Raw genomic sequence first — 18,647 nt, forward strand, 5'->3', positions numbered from 1 at the left:
TGAATTTTACAAAACTTGTTGGTCTTTGTTCTTTGCCATTACTTAGTTTAAGACTATCAAGTCATAATAGTGAATAAATGGGGTAGACCCTTCCTGGTAAGTTCACTAAGCTACCTGCACTCTGGACAAGATGCGGCAAAATCAGCCATTAAATTACTTACAGTAAGCATGGCTCAAGTGACACCTAGGGCCTCTCGTGAAGTGAGTTCTTGTGATGCTGAACATCAGAGCCCTAACAAATTATGCAGTAATGAGACAAAATATGATAGCCAGTTTTGCACATAGGATTCTATGGGCAAAGGACACTGTATCGTCCTCCCTCCAAACCTGTGGGACACACACCATTTAAGTGGGACAAATAAAAATAATAGTACATAATGTACTAGTAGTGCTATAAGAATGAGATAATCTTGGTTGCTCCAACAATTTTGCCAACTTAAATTTGTAGTCTCTGTGTACTATCATACTTTCCTTGATCACTTACATTATTGCAATCATGTGCTCAAGTAACTCTGGTTAAACTGAAATGCAATTTATTTTACAGAGCTTCAGACCTGTCCACACCAATATATGTAGATAAGCCAGAATGGCACAGTATAAACTATGTAGATAAGCCAGTATGGTAGTTTTTGGTACAGTATAAAATATGTAGATAAGCCAGTATGGTACAGTATAAACTATGTAGATAAGCCAGTATGGTAGTTTATGGTACAGTATGAACTATGTCGATAAGCCAGTATGGTACGGTATAAACTATGTAGATAAGCCAAGATGGTACAGTATAAAATATATAGATAAGCCAGTATGGTACAGTATAAAATATGTAGATAAGCCAGTATGGTACAGTATAAACTATGTAGATAAGCCAGTATGGTACAGTATAAAATATATAGATAAGCCAGTATGGTACAGTATAAAATATGTAGATAAGCCAGTATGGTACGGTATAAACTATGTAGATAAGCCAGTATGGTACAGTATAAAATATATAGATAAGCCAGTATGGTACAGTATAAAATATGTAGATAAGCCAGTATGGTACGGTATAAATATGTAGATAAGCCAGTATGGTAGTTTTTGGGACAGTATAAACTATGTAGATAAGCCAGTATGGTACAGTATAAACTATGTAGATAAGCCAGGATGGTACAGTATAAACTATGTAGATAAGCCAGTATTATACAGTATAAACTATGTAGATAAGCCAGGATGGTACATTATAAACTATGTAGATAAGCCAAGATGGTACAGTATAAAATATGTAGATAAGCCAGTATGGTACAGTATAAAATATGTAGATAAGCCAGTATGGTACAGTATAAAAATGTTTCTACCTAGAAAAAAAGAAAACAAGAGTCCCCTGAAGAGACTGATACTCTAGAGCTCTCCAGGAATTGAAGATAGGAACATTTCTTCCTTTTTAACTGCTCAAATCATGTTATGTTGAATAATTCTTCTTTAAGAAAATGAATTAAAAAAATTAATATTAAAGAAAGTGTTTAGACAGCTTCGTTTCATTCAAAATTCTTATCATCCTTTAAACTGATTTCAGTATTCCCAGCTTCCATTGCATTCCAGCCAAATGAAATGTAGGCCAACCTAACTTGAAAACATGTTCATTTACTTGTGTGGGAATCAGAATTATTAGAAAAAAGATATCGGAGTAAGTAAAGTCTGACATTAACATTATAACTTTAATTTTTAGAAAAGTGCCAATATGGGCAGCCAGGTGTCTGAGATATTCCTGAAAATTTGACTTATCATTTTATGTTAGCCAATATCAGAACAAGTTACAGTGGCCCCGAGTGGCCAAGTGGTCTAAAGCGCTGTCCATTATGGATCACTGACATCTCACCTCTGAGTGGGTTCGAGTCTTGGATTCAGCCAATGTGGGCATGTGAGAAAGCTTGCCAGTAGCTTCTCGTGGGTTGGTGGTTCTTTCTGGGGTTTTCCCGGGTTCTTCCTCCACCGTTAATACTGGCTATGTATAGCCTATCGTGTGCTGAAAAATGGTGTTAAACCCTACAACAAGTTACACAGTGCCATTATTTGGGAAGTAAGACCTCAATGCCCAAAACATAGATTTCAGAGTCAAGGTTTTACACTGTAGGACTAGGTCAGCCACCATATGTTGTTTTATTTACATTTAAGCGCTTCGATTGAGAAAGATTTTTTTTTATGGGAAACGAAAGAGGAAAAGTCATAGATAGTTAACAAATTATAAGTAAGCAGCAATAATAAAATGCTTTTAATATGTACCAATAAGAACATTAAGCACCACGATAATATGGCGGTCCAGGCTATGAATAAGTACAATGTTATTGGGCATTTTTGTGCATGTAAGGGTTCCGTCTCTAATGCTGAAGCAAAAAAACTCACTGAATTTGACCAACTGACAAAAATAAAATACTGCAATGCTATGCTTACTATACGTCAGGGAATTTCTTGAGAATCCCGTTCTAGCAGCTAGTTGGCATGTTGGGTAGCAGACGATATTGTTTGTGTGGGACAACTTCTTACACATTTGTAAACTTCGATTAAGATGCAGAATTTTTTAAAGGTATACATTTCCATCTTTTATGTAATGTATTTATTTGTATGATTCTAAAAGATACATAGCAAATAGGATTTTCTGGGTTACAGGTTTAAGAAGGTCACGCAGTGGGTCTTCATGTTGACATTTAGAAATCACATTCTCATGTACACTTTATGAACATCACTTTTCTTAATTAAATTAAGATCATTCTTTCTTGATACAAAATGGATTTTTGCCCCTAATAACATGCAATCAGTGTTTACAGAAATGATATATTGTTGCACAGAATTACCCGACATGCAGAATTGGCAGACATGGTGGTACATTGTAAACAACAATACAAGCCCCTGTGAATACATCTTTAAATGAAACGTCATGAAGGAAAAAGTCAATCAAACTTAGGTTGATACACCATTTCAGCTTGTGAGGACAAAACCTCATCCAGGGATGTTGTCTCCTGGCTCACCGGCGGACAACTTTCTAGTATTGTTGCATACACTTTACCTATCATACATGTACTATATAATAACCATAAGGGAGGACACTTCTCTCCTTTCTTGTGCGAGCTATTTAAGAATAAACGCTGATATTTCAAACTACATTTCGCATAGCATAATAAAGTTGGTACCGATGTTTAGCTCAGGCATTAGACTTTGTATGCATATCCACAGTATGGCTTGCTATTATACCTTTATGGAACGCCAGACAATTTTCCCACACTACTGCTTGATATGGCCATGATCGCACCCGCTTAATATGGAAGAACATTGTGCTGAATGGAATTCTGCTTTCTCACTGGCCAACTAAAACTAAGTTGTAAATAAATGCAGGACGTCATTTTCTTTTAACCAATGAGGACAGTATTCCATTCTGCAGGACTCCAATTGCATATTAAGCGAGCATGATCATGGCCATGTTAAGCAGCAGTGTTGGAAAATGGTTTGGATTTCCTTAACACATTAACCCCAAGCGACGACTTTATGGGGCATGAGGTAGTAGCCTACTGCCGAGCTCAGTAGCGTCATGGTCATGCAAGATACACTAAAATGGGTGGTATTATAGAAAGGTAGACAGATGTAGCTCTACAATGATATCAAATAATCTGGAATATCTAGTTGCACTACAGAAAAACCTCATTTTTTGGACCCAACTTTTTGTAACGCAAAATTTGCCCATGGTCGGAATTCCATCTTGTGTCCGGATTTTAGACTTTTTGGTCTTAGATCTAAGGCAAACCGGTATGAACTGCAAACAGACAGATGAGCCTTTGCAAAAAGTAGGATAAGATGGGCATTTGGAATAAAGAGTGGTCTCCATACAAAAATAATGGCTCCATTTAGCAAAAAAAAATAATAAAAAAATTAAATAAAAAAATCCAACTTTTACCCTTCTGCTCATGCGCGAGTCAAATGGCCAATAAAAATGATGTTTCTAACACAGCTAGGCAGTATATTAGTGAAAGATGACCGGGGATTTGGTGTTTTCGAGTCTATTAAGAAGTAGCTTTCAAAATGTGTTTCCTACTCAATTTTCAGACAAAAAGCTCCAGGGTTAATGTGTTAAACAGTCCATTTTGATGATGCCACAAAATTTGCATATTCCTTGCGTATTTAATCACTTGTGCATTGACAATGCAAATAAATTACAAATTTAGCATTTCCCAGACGAATTGTAAAAAAAATAAAAAATTCTTGTGGGATGGTATGATGACAAGCCAAATGTGAATACGCAAAGTCGAATACCTGAGTAAAACATCGATACCAAAATGTAAGCAAAACGTAGCTTGAAATATCAGTGTTTGTTCTTAAATAGGTCGCACAAGAAAGGAGAGAAGCAGCAGAGGGGCTGTACAGACCGAAACTTTTTGCACAATAAACCCCTCCAGGAAACTATTCCTCGATAGAGGGCTTATTTCGACGAAATAAACCCTTCTATTCAGAATACAGGACAAAAAAAAATGTCCCCCGAAAACTCGAAGAGTTTCCAGGGACAAACTCGTTGAGTTTGCACTGACAACTTGGGTTACTTCAATAAATCTGAAACAGTTTCCGTGGCGGGGTCGTTATTGAAAAATCCATGGGTCGGGTCCATCCCCTCTGCTGCTCTGGGAAATGAGTTTCCAAGGAAAAACATTTTTATGTTAGCGGAATTAAATCATTGACAAATAAATAATGGCAAATATTGGAGAAGCACATACGACTAGATTAGCTCGAGAACGTCTCGAAGCAATTCAGAAATTTCTTCCTGTCCGTGATAGTGTCAGACAAAAATTACAACTAAGACAGCAAGCACGGGAAGGCTTTGCAGAGACTACGGAGGAATTATTTAAACCCGTGACCAAAGCTACTGAAAAATCCGCAGCTGTTACCAAAGAGGCTTTAATAGAGCAAAGGAAAATTTTACAGGATATTTCAGCTGGACTTAAACCCCCGCCTCCACCCGATGAAGTTGTTGTGTCAGTACCTGCTGGTAAGCGAGTAACAGGGAGAATTACTGACCCCGCCAAAAGATTTACGCCGGATTATATTGAACTTCTTAAAAATGTACCAGAAGAGAAATTACCTGAGACAATACTGTTAGGATTGATTAGAAGAGATGTGTCTTTAAACCCAGAACACGGTTCTATGACAGATGATAATTTTATCAAATATTCGTATCGTATACGTGAAAATAAAAAACAAATCAGCAGGGACGATACAAAATACGATAGACTTGTAGATGCTATACGTAAACTTGAAATTCCACCATCGCAACCTCAAGAAGAAAAATCACCGTTGCAACACACAGAACGACAACAATATCCTTCACGGCGAAGAGCAATAGATCCTGACCTAACTCCGTTAAGTGAATACGAGGCTGCATCTGAAGGAAGTCCGCGGGGCCAAAAATTCAAACAAACTAGGTCGCCGATAATTAGCTTAACAACATCTTCTGAAAGTTTGCCTCAAGACATTTTATCCCCAAGAATTGTACCATCAACAGGGGAGGGTTTAGGATCCGGTTTTATTGCCTGCCCTAATAATATCATCGATGATGTATCACGGTTGGAAGTTCTCATCGGAGGAAGACGTGCCGGAAACAATTCTCCGGAAATTATAAATGAAGCCGCAGATATCTGTCAGAGACTATTTCAGCGTGGCATCATGGATATCAGCATCTACCGGGGGCTCATTGATGAACTCGCAGACGGTTACCACAGCGACTAATAATTAAATTTGCTAGCAAATTCAGTTAGATAAACAATAATTAAATAAAATGATACTACACGATTCTTTTCGCAGACCAAGAAGTGTCAGAGTAGTAAACTCACGATTACCAGTATACGAGGTTGTTTACGGAGATGGAGTCGGTGATGTTGTTAGGGATTTAGTCACAAGAATCGCTCCGAAAGCTGGACCGTTAGCAAAACAATTCGCGATGAAAGCCGCTGATGTTGTCAAGGATAAAGCCATTGGCACTGTTGGTAGTCTTGCCGGGAAAGCATTTCAATCAATCAAGGATCGACTAGCACAGCTGATACGAAAAAAAAACCCAGTCGAGAGGTTGGTGCCAGTAAAACTACCATCCACTGAAGCTATGCCGGCAAATGTTAGTAGCGTAGTAAATAAGGCCGTAAATCAGAAATTAGCTGAGATCGCAACAGCAGGAATTACCTCCAAAGCGTTGCAAGATAGTGTAACTGCTAATTTGATAGCTGGTAGTGGTTTCCGGTGACGATAACATTTTAATTAGATCATCACAAATAATAATAATGTTTGCACGAAAATCCAATGACGCGTTTGATATGTCCAAACCAGTACTTAAAGATGATTCTGTACGTGATTTTCAATATTATTCTTATGAAGCACGTGATCCTAACCAACGCGGAAGAATTGAACTACAGGTCCAGGATACAAGTAGATACTTCTTGCCCGCTGAGGCCTTCATCGAAGTTGAAGGTAGGCTTTTAAAGAATGATAACACTAACTACGGAATCGGCGACCGAGTTGGATTTGTTAACAACGGCATCATGGCGTTATTTAAATCCGCTATTTACATGATAGATGGAAAAGAAATTGAAACAATTCATGATAACGTCGACGTTGCCACAACAATTCTCGGGTTGGCGAGATACTCGGATGATTACACCAGATCAGCCGGACCATCAATGATGTTTGCAAAGGATATAACCGACAGCCCCGAGAACAGGAATGTAACAATGAATAATGCCGGTGACGCAGTTGCATCGATGAACGAAAATTTTAATTTGGGTTTTGCAACACGTAGATCGATGTTAAGTGGAGATGAAGAGTTCTCAGGTGTGATTCCATTGTCTCACATCTTTGGATTCTGCAGAGATGTCCACAAGGTCATATTCGGTGCCAAACACACAGTTGTACTTGTGCGAAAACCTGATGATAATGACGCTATCTGGCGAGATGCTGCTGTTGCCCCTGGTCAGGTAATACTAACTAAACTGTGGTTGTGGATGCCAGTGTTGTCTCCGTCAATCACCGAAGAACAACGACTGCTATCCTGGAAAACAACAACCACAGACGTTATTCAGGGTGATAATGGTGGGTTGTTTACATGGCATATATCATCGCAACAAGGAGTATCAGCACCACGACATATTTTCATTGCATTTCAATACCGTGCTAGAACAGATAGCCAGGAAAGAAATCTAATGGTATTTGATACACTTGGAGTTTCTGAAGTTTCGTTGAGAATAAATGGGCATCAGGAGCCATCTGAGGATATATTAATAGATTTCGAACATCATCGTGTCGCACGCGCGTATCATCGTCTGATGTCATTTATGGGGCGCGACCTTAATGTAGACACTGGCCTGCAAATATCACAGCGAGACTTTATGAGTTTATATCCGATTTATTACTTTTCGCTGGAACATCTTGATCTGGTTAAACAATCTGTTGTCGACCTACATTTCCGAGCTCGTGTAGGTGTTCCTGCTGGTGGTTACAGAGCGATTGCTGTCATACTCTCCGATAAAGCAATGCTGCTTGAAGGTGTTGGCGGACGAATGAGGGTCATCGACGCTCCAATCGAGAATATGTAACGCAATTAAAATCAAACTTAGGATATAATGTCATACAGTCATGTTAATGTCACCTTGACTTCCGGTCAAACGAAGAAATTGCAATCAAAGAACGCAAGCACGTGCGGGACATCAATAACACTAAAACGAGATCAGATTACTGGTGGTCCAAACAAATTGTCGTTGACTAATACTCAGCTTAAACATTTTAATAAGGCACTAACAGCAAAAACCGGTGTCCGACTTGATTTCTCTGCTGCAGCTATCAAGGACATGACTAAAACCGGTGGAATATTTCCTCTTCTCGCAGCAATACCGGCGTTGATTGCCGCGGCAGCACCAGCCGTAGCAAAAGCCGCAGCACTCGGTGCAGTTGGAACTGCAGCTGGAATGGCACTAAAAAAGGCAACGGGAAAAGGATACAAGAAAAAAAAGGGACGCGGTCTAAGACTACCAGGAACTCCACCATCATGGTATCCAAAAAAATTCTAACGCCGTTGAGCAATTTTGATTTACTCGATGCTGTTAAAAAATTGCGTGTAAAACATTTCAGAGGCGTATTTATGCGAGACCAATTACCGCAACGACCGAATAATCCAGAAACTGGCATTATCAATCTCGACAACAAAGATGGTCCGGGAACTCACTGGGTTGCTTACGCGATCGATCCACGTGGAATTATCTATTTTGATTCGTACGGTTTAGCACCGCCAGTTGAGTTTCTCAAGTATGTCAGCAGATTTTCTAATGTTCCAGTGTGGCAGTCGACGTTACCAACACAAACATTAATTGATCCGCCCATTTGTGGGAGGGAGGTTTTAAATGTTCTTGATGCAATCTCAAGAAATCCAGCAACTCCTCCTCATAAAGTAGTGTATGAATATACCGCATCGAGAAATGCTAGCATTTGAAAAACAGCAATAAGAATAATGGTGGATATTTACGGAAGACCTTTCACACGAGGAGGTAAACCAAGCACAGATGCTGATCTCTCAAAATATGCGACCAAAGATGAAGTCGATAATCTTTTGAATATAGCTGGAGTTGACCCAGATGAAGTTGCTATTTTCCAAGACAGGCAAGGAAAACTAAGAACGAGCAACATTAAGTGGAATGATATAATTCGCAGAGTTCTTGGAGCTACCAAGGATAACTTCGTTGCATTTAGTGATGGCAGCCGGATCAAGGACTCGAATATATCAATCGCAAGCATCAAAGACAGTATTGATAAAGGTGTTGATAAATGTGTGAAAAAAGCCGGTGAAACGATGACAGGCGAACTCAGCATGAGCGGCAACAAAATAACCGCGTTAGCGAATCCCGAATCCGACCAGGATGCGTCAAACAAACAATACGTGGACATCGTCAACGGTAAACTAAATACGCTGCGTGCAGAGCATGATGTTCACGTGGGCGCGTTTACAAGATTTCGAAGAAACTTCGTAAAAACTGATGAGGTCGTGGATAAGTTCTTTGGGACTCCTCCAGTCGTCGATGTAAAACTCGCTGATGTAAAGACCGACATTAACACGATCAAACAAACACAGCAGGATATCGTATCGGGTATTCCTGATATCGTTAACAAAACCAGTTTGATTAAAGTTCCCACTGGAGTTACTCCGGGGCATATCACCAACATCGTATTCACGGTATCATCGGGATTCGCAACATGGTCACGACAAAATAACACTATCAAATATACAGCAACAGCCACCGGTGTTTACAGGTTGTCTGTGTTTTCAGCCGCTAAATTTGAAATCTTCACAACATATCCTTGGAGACATTCCACCGATAAGTATTCCGGGGTTTGCACTGTAATACTAAACAGCGGAACCGAGGAAACATTTATGCTTGAAGCCGAGGACGATAGTTTAACAGCAACATCTTACTGGTTTTGTTTGGAATTCGTCGCTGCAACGCCTCAATTGGTTACCGCGTAATTGAATAATGTCAACGACGCCAGATGCTCAACAATATCGATACAATCAAGTCCGTGAGTGGCAATCTGAGTTAAAAACTGTCATCGAAGTAACTAGTCAAAAAGTAAAAAAATACAAGCGCCGCATAACAGTGCTGGATATTATGGTTTATTCAGTATCTGCCGTTGTTGCATCTGCCGGAGCAATACTATCAGCGGTCACTCCGGTAACTGCAGCAGTCGCCGCCACGATCTGTGTTTCCGCGGCCACAACAACAGCTGGAGTTTTCGGCATCATAGCAAAAAAAATATCATCATGTGCTAACACAAAATTACACGATTACACGACAAAATTAAATACAGCCACAACCGCATATCAGAAATTATCATCACTGATATCATCATCGTTAGACGTGCAAAGTAGCGACGCTACGATATCAGATTCTGAATTCAAACTAATGTCAGATGCGTACAATGACTATTTGAAAACTAAACAAATAAATAATGTCAATAGAACTGCTTCAACAAATAGTCACAAACACAACACCGGTAAGGACCACAATGATCTCAGTGTCCTCGACGACACCAGAATTCGGTATTAATTTTCGAACTCCAATTCCAGTGAGTGAAATCGCGTTAGCAAAGCTCAGTGTGTATCACAGCTGGCCCAATGTTAGGTCGGCATCATTTGGTGGTCTGCAGCCAAATAATTCATTCGTGTTCGGGAAAAGCAAAGCCGACTCCGGCGAACAGGGTGAACTTGACTGGAATACAATTACACTTCCCACTGGGAGTTATCAGATCGAAGAAATCAATAATGAGATACAACGCCAAATAAAACGAATCACCGGCAAGGAAGCCAAAATATCTATAACAGCTCATGAACCAACGCTGTCTGCGGTCATTGAAATCTCAACGCCAGGATACGCCGTGGATATTTATAACAGCTCAATCCGAACATTATTAGGATGGCCAAAGGCCCCCGAGGTTAAACCTCGTCCACCAAAACCTGAAAAATCGGATTTTATGACCTATAAAGAAGCACTACACGACCTCGAGTACAATTATTATTTACTCCTTGCAGATCAATTACTAGCAAGAAAAAGTACTTTAATGCCCGATACTTGGAGTATAGAAGCTCCACGTGTTAAGGGGGGGCAGGAGCTCCGTGTTTACCGTCTAGATGATATAGAATCTGAATTATTTATTCCGATCAATCTAGTACATAAACAACAGCTACAACTCCTGCGAGTATATTTCCAAGATTATATTTCTGATTTAACAAGTCCGCGTGATAATATTATCACAACCATAGAAAAACTAAACAAACTCGCATCGGCCATGGAAACTATAAATCTAAGAATAATTCAGGCTTTACTGGATCTTAAAGACTATATCGATGATAATTATAGACAGATAGCCAGAGCAGATTTTGCAATTAAATATGGTATTCAAGTGAATGATATTTCAGATTTTAAATTTCCTGGATATAACGTGCCCGAGCTGAGAAAATCAGTCTCTGATCTCATCGATCAATCTTTCGAAGATATTCTTGCCGCGTACGAACGAATAAAACCACAACCTGTTATTCTCAAGCACGACAACAGTACAGCATCCGATGGCAGACACATCTCACCCGGGATCGTAAATATCACAGATGTTATTGCGGTCAATCTTGTATGTGACGTCATCGATGGCAGTTACAGCGCATCAGATACTACGACGGCACAACAGGGGTTTATCCTGTATACGTTCACACCAAGAGACCCCCCTGGTTTTCTGATTGTGCAAGAACCAATCAATCCGGTCTATCTACGGTGTCATAACCCGTGGTTGTCAACGATAAATTTCAAACTCACCGACCAGAGGGGGAATTTGTTGGACCTGCGTGACGAGACTGTTAGTATAAACTTACTGGTGAAGTCCTAAGTCAAGGGATCCATAATATTTATAATAGTTTTTTTTTCTGCACTGATCCATTTTCGTCATTTTATCGTGCAAATACCCTATCAAAACCAGCATAAGTTATCGTTGAAAGTGCTAGCACGCATTTAAAAAAAAACGGTTGTGTATAATGTATCAACCCGAGTACATTCATGCACGAGTTCATATTCATGATAAGCAAATTCTTTACGAGGCAATAAAAACCGCATTTCAAATACAGACATTCCCAGAACAGTATTTCCCCGTTAAAATAGTTATTGACGTGTATGGTGACGAAGACTTCTTGTTAACTCCGTCACAATTAACAGAGCTACAGCAAAATCATATGATCATAGTTTGGTGTCAACGAGAACAGATTATGAACTATTCTCATTCCTGTATTGATGTTGAAACGCTTAAGCAAATCCTGAAAATCTGAAAGCGCCCTTCACTTGAGAAACTCTTTGAGTTTCCAAGGGCAAAAAAAATAATACACTTTTTTTTTTACCCGTGGAAATGTGCTTTACACTCCAAGCGGGGGGGGGGGCGCTAGCGTTCTCAGGTTCTACTTTCACTTTGTGCTGTGAGTCACACGCTATGCGGTTTATACTTCCTTGTCGGCCTCGTAGTCAGAAACACTAGTATTTTTGTCAGAAATGCAAGGCATTTCCGTGTCTAGATTCTTTATATAACCTTTTAACCGTCTCACCCTGGTGCTAATTAATTTTCGAGTCTCATACTCTTGTGACAATCCAAGACGAATCTTCTCAACTGCACGGCACAGTGGAATAAATTCAGATACCTGATTTTCAGTTATCCCGGCAAGTGATCTGTAAACACGATCTTGCAAACCCTTAATGAACCTATAACGAGCAGGGAGATTGTTCTTCCCCAAGCGTGATAGCTCATTCAAGGATTCAAAATCTGACATAATTGTTTCAGTGTCTAGTAAAATATTAAAACCTCGCTGTTGTAATTCTTTAATTTCAACAAGTATGGTATTTATATTTTCGTGATTCATATTATTATATATTTTTATATTTTTAATAGAAACACTTTGCATGAGAAACGCTAGCTTTCCAAAACAAAACGAGACAGTCGGAAACATTTATCCCCTGCAAGGGCCTAGATCGTCAAATAACGTTCTAGAACCCCACGAGGACTGCTTCCGACATGACAATACAACATGTAACACGAAACACTTTATCCCCTGCAAGAGCCTCTAGATCGTCAAATAACGTTCTATAGGCTCAAGAGGACGTGTTTAGTGAATTGACAAGGACAAACATATAACACGTAACTTATCCTAAGGACGGACCCCTCTGACTGCCAAGTGACTCAGAGGCACATTTATTTACAAGACGAGACAGCCCTGGCTTCTAGGATCGAGTTCTCTAGCAGGCCCGGCAAACATTTATTTGACAACACAAACAACCTTTACCTCTGATTCGAGTATCACAGCAAGCAAAGGTACAATGAACATGTAATCTTATCCTAAGAGACGGTACAGAACAGACAACCTTTACCTCTGATTCGAGTATCACAGCAAGCAAAGGTACAATGAACATGTAATCTTATCCTAAGAGACGGTACAGAACAGACAACCTTTAACCTCTGATTCGAGTATGACAGCAAGTAAAGGCACAATGAACATGTAATCTTATCCTAACTTATCCTAAGACCTTATCCTATGACGACACAAACATACACAGGTGGGTCATTTTCTACGGTCAGCAGCAGAGCAAAACCATCCATTGAATCGACCATTGGATGGTGCACAAAAGACACCCGCCATTGGCGGATTAAATTTATGGTTTTGCTTGCGCGTGCTGACTTTCGATCGACCCAAAGGTCTTAGGGAGCGATTTCGTATATAACCCAACTGTTACTTGCGAGTTGGAAATTCGCTCTAGCAGTGGGCGGGACTTGTTTAAAATATTTTAATTGTATGTTTTCTTAAGCGTGGTCATATAACAAGCACAGAAGAGCAAAACAGTCGGATATATTCAGTAAAACGAGGATATTGTTTGTAAAAAAATATATATTCTACGGTAAATAAATGATTACATGTTATGAACTCGATAAAATATTTTATCAAGGTGGCTTTCTTAGGGGGAGCAAATCCTCTGACCAGCAACGACAACTCTGCAAAGCGTTACACACTCTCGGAGGAGTTATCGTCGTTTGTGTCAACGATAAGAGTTATATAACAGAATGAAATCTTCTGTTTGAGCTTCTTTGAAAATGCTGTTTTGTAGATCCCATCTGCGACATGCTGTACAGAAGGTGGACAAATACCGAAATACCTACCGGCTGCGCTCATTGATTGAAATATTATTTCTTCACGAGTCTCAACATTCACAGATTTCACTGCTCTTCTTATAGCTGTTTTACATTTAACTCTTCCTCGTATGGTATTCTTGCTCTGAGTGATCGCTTGAAGGTTTTCAATACTGTTATCAAGTCTGTTCCCGTTAATATGATCAATGACAAGGCCTTTAGGGATCTCTCCGTTAAAAACCTCATAGACGAAACGATGACATAAATACCTCCCTTTCCTAACAGTAAATCTTAAATAACCAGCATTATCAACTGTACCAACTTGTTTCCTCAGCCTGTAGTTTCTCACTATGCCATCTCGGTTTGCCTCATAATTTGGAATAGTTGGATGTCGGACGAATTCTTGATTCATTATACTATAAGCAAATCATTGTCTAATTCATAATTTGTCTGAAAACTTATTTATGTAATCACGCTCGCATTTGAGAGCGTTATCACAGTCTGGATTTTTTTTATCATAATACCGTTTTAGTTCTCGATAGCGTTTTCCACCACACGCTGAACATAATTGCGTTTTTCCTCGTACTCCAATGCCGCATCTGATACACGGTATCGGTCCTAGACTCCCACCGCGGACCTGTTGAGCATGTTGTCCACAGTATTCGCCTCTGCAGGGTTTGCTACACGGCGCTGATGAATTTAGTTTGATCCACTTGCATTGGTTCATCATATAATATATTTGTCTATTTAAATATTTGTCTTAATTATAATAATGGGTTTTGAAAGACTATCCAGAATAAAACCCATATCAGGTTCTAGATTCGATCTTGACCGGTTAACCGCTGATCCACGACGAAGAGAGTTAGCAGAGGTAATTGGTGTTATCAAGAATGCCAAAGAAGAGTTTCGTCGTGATGGTGCCGCACACACGTGGTCTTCGTATAAAATTATCCTCGGAAACGCGAGCGTTTCTCGGGAAATGCAAAGCATTTCTCGTGACCGTATCATTGATGCTACCATGAACGATACAATCGCGCGTAACATAATTGGGTATCTCGACGATAGAAGATATTTCGTACAGATAAAATTTATTGTTGGAGTCGGCGAGGGAACGTGGATTATCAGAGACAAACTAGACCCTGTTCTTGATGCCAGAGGCGTTCGTGGAAAAACCGTTCTGTTAAGTAAAGACTCAAAACCGGGAGTACTTGTTGGGATTGATATACCATATTATGCCAGAGCGTATCCTGTGACCGCAGTTGTTTATGGAATTTATCCGATGAAGAAACCACGCGTTGATAAACTCAAACCGATGAAGGTGTCGGTGTTGAATTGTGTAGCTGAGCGAGTAATGGAACATTTTAAAAATGCAATGCGAGGAAACGGCCTAACACCGCTAAGACAAACTAAAATAACAGCGTGGGCGACACGAGTAGCGGATAAAGGAGCGTCAATAAATGATGTTGCTGAGCTAGAGCGATTACTAAAATTTCCTATAACGGTTTCATCGTTAACCGGTGAGGTATTGTATGAGTGTAAATACAATTCCCGTGGAACACCAATAACTATTATCGATCATAACAGTCACGCCTGGACTGACTCGGTTAGGATATTTCCGCAAGACCGTGTTGTGAAGTATTATCCGGAATTGCAAAGCAATTCTGGGAGCATGTTTGATTTTATTTATCAGATAAGTAAAACCGATCCAGTGTCTGTGTGGTTATTCAGAAGTAGCGAAGATGGAGAATATGATCAGTTTGTGAGACCCAACGGGGAAATATACAGAACAATGGCGTTACAGCAGGAAATGAAAAAACTCGCAGAAAAATATCATGCTGGCAACACTGATACGTTACTGACACACTGTTTTACTGTCCCGGGTGTTGTCGCGCATGTAGCCCGGGAACGAAATTCATGGAGACCAACTCCGAAAAGTTTTCTTGCTGATATCCAGCAGAGCTGTGTCGAATACGGACACGGCGGTTTGTGGAATACTCAGTATGATCACCGCGGTATGATATCCGTGGACATGACGGCGTGTTATCCAGGAAGTTTCCTTGGGCGTGGAGAATGCAGCGAATATTTTAAACGGTTTGGCCACGCTGGCAATACCATGACAAGAGTAGCTGTCAACGGTGTTTTACCCGATTTTGACTTGACCGGATTTGCTTGTGTGTCGTCGTTTAAATTCGCTAAGGATTTACATCCTGTGTGTTATGTTTGGTTTGGCAGACATTTCGTTGAGAAGCGATGGGCACCGATAGTGTTATTGCGATACATGCTTGACAGTCGAATACTGTTGTCGCTGACGGTCAGCGAAGCGATTATATGTTATTGTCGTCAAACCGAAGTTTGGTTGCCAACTCCAACGCCGGTTACGTTAGAAGAAGTCATCGAAGATTGGTCACGAGAATATCCAGAAACTTCTATCGACGCTATCATCAAGAAAGCTCCTGAAGTACTTAAAACTCAGAAATGATGAAAGCACAGCAAAAGATCTAGGACGAAGAATAATAGGGAAATTCACTCAAGGTGGAGCGTATGATCATAAACAACATCACAGTCGATTAATCATGGACAAGACTGAATTGGATCTTATTGTCGCTGATGCAGCCACGAACAACATGTTCTGTAACCGCAAAGATGTGTTTCTGTCAAACGGGGAAAAACTAGGGACTGTTTTTAGTTATATTGACGGAGAATCATCTCAGTACATACATTTGAGATCTTCGATGCTGGCTTATGTATCCATAAATTTGTTGTCGATGATCAATAGATTCCCTGTTGCCGCAGTGAGAGTTGCAACGGATTCATTTTATATTGATAAAAAACACTCAGCGCTGTTGGATAATGTTATATCGGATGATCCATCGTGGGGCTCGTGGAGAATAAAGAATGAAATGTTACACGGATATTGTAAATCGGCTGATGTTGAAATCGAGGATGAGTATCGCAGCGCAGAAATATCTTCGATGGTTTCGTCGGGGGCAACTTCGTTGTTGCCGCCGGTGCACGATCCTGTTACAAGACACAAAACAGTTTATCTGAACGGTCCTGGTGGTTCTGGTAAAACAACTCGAGCGATTGAATTATTTAGAAACTCTGACATGATTGTGCTAACACCCACACACAGACTTGCCAGGGAGATGAGACAACGGGATGTTAACGCGTGCACGTATCACAGTTTTTTCAAATACAGCGGCGGCACGTGGACACCTGAACGAATGGGAACGAAATATATTCCCGAGAAAATCATCTGGGATGAGATAGACACTGTGCCGTTGGATACATTAAAACAGTTTCTGGATTGGCTGCTAAAGAAAAATACCGCAGTGGTGATGTGCGGCGATCATGGTCAACCACCCCCATTTACAGGTGAATCTCCACACGAGTGGCTGAAAACTTTTGTAGATTATTATGAGGAAATAACTAACGATGTTAGAGCACTCGATGAAACGCTGAAAGAGTTTAAGGCACTGATCAGGCTACAAACCAATAAAGTCCAGTGTGAGATAATGCGTGAAATAATTCCAGAGACTTCGCTAAGCGACTTTTGGGAAACGTGGAAACCAGGTGATTTAATTGTGGCAAGTAGAAAGATAGTCAGGGACACACTTCAGCAGCGGTTATTTCAGTTACATCAGAAGAAATTTCCCATGTTGCCAGTGCCGTTGTGTTATAGACCAGCTGATACGCGATTGCAGAATATTGATGTTGATATTCCAGGGCGCCTGACTGCGTCGGGTCCGGAGAAACAGAATTTAGTATTAAATGATATTGTCACAGTTGATGTTGATGCTGTTGAACAGGCACTGAAAATGAGCAAATCCCCGTGGACGCTAGGATACGCTATGACCATCCACAGTTCGCAGGGACTAACTATTTCAGATACAACAGTTTGGATTGTTGATGATCGCATCGAGTGGTCAAATTTAGTTTATTTAGCCGTGTCAAGAGTAAGAAGGATAGGTCAGTTACGAAGAATTGTATTAGATGATGTTGTCAACGACAGCTCAATCGCTGATGACACAATAAGAAAGAAATTAGCCGGTTACAAACAGAGCGACAAAAAAAATGGTAGAGAGTTTGATCCCAAACAAAGTTTGGATGTTGAATTTGTAATACAATTACAACAACAGCAGAATAATCACTGTGCGAGTTGTAATTGTTTATTGCTGTGGCAGTATTCGAAAAACGACCCAAGGCAATTCACCGTAGATAGAATAGATAGCAGTCGCGGTCATACACGTGAAAATGTGATGTTGACCTGTCTTGAGTGTAACCGACGCAGAGGTGTTGCTGCAGTTATTTAAATGATTGAATCACTTCAGTGCGGATCACTTTAGTGATCGGGGTGGTAATTGTGTATCCTCGGGAATCACCTGAAGTTGCTCGCGTTTAAATCCGCGTTGAGGAGCAGTCGAATCTAATCTGTAGATTGCGTTTCTCCCAGTTGATCTGGTTATGCTGGATATCTTATGTGTAGTAACACTCCATGTGGGATCGGTTGCTCTTTTTTTTCCTCCTTCTAGTTCGCCTGGTTCGTATAAATACCTAACGGTGACATTACCCAGCAGTGGGGACGCTAGCGTCCCTGGCTGCGTTGAAACATTTTGTTGCTGTTGTCCGCGTTCACTGACGCGGGGTATATATTTTTTTGTGATTGCATTTACAGGTCTCATGTTTGTTGTTCTGGTAATTTCATTATTCAGTGCGGCTATCACGTTTGGCAGTCTTGCAACCCATTCACGAGATCTCGTATCGTAAATGAATTCCCTCGCGTACTGGTATCCGAATAATCTCTCAGCGAGTGTTCTATTAAATCGCTCAACAATTGCCTGATCCCGATGAATTTCAGTATGTCCTCGTCGTATGGTAACGTTATGCTGCTTTGTCAGTGATGACACCGCGCCCTGAAATTCCTTGCCAGGATCAACTTGTAATAATCGTGG

General features: G+C 40.3%; 1 protein-coding gene across 3 annotated transcripts in view; it reads right to left on the bottom strand.

The window, feature by feature from the left end:
- Positions 1–18,647, bottom strand: part of LOC149781012 (cytoplasmic 60S subunit biogenesis factor ZNF622-like) — a 43,962-nt gene that overhangs the window by 22,159 nt on the left and 3,156 nt on the right. The window lies entirely within an intron of this gene.

The sequence above is a fragment of the Sinohyriopsis cumingii genome, chromosome 16 (assembly GCF_028554795.1).
Source record: "Sinohyriopsis cumingii isolate HCF-2022 chromosome 16, ASM2855479v2, whole genome shotgun sequence".
NCBI lineage: Eukaryota > Metazoa > Mollusca > Bivalvia > Unionida > Unionidae > Sinohyriopsis > Sinohyriopsis cumingii.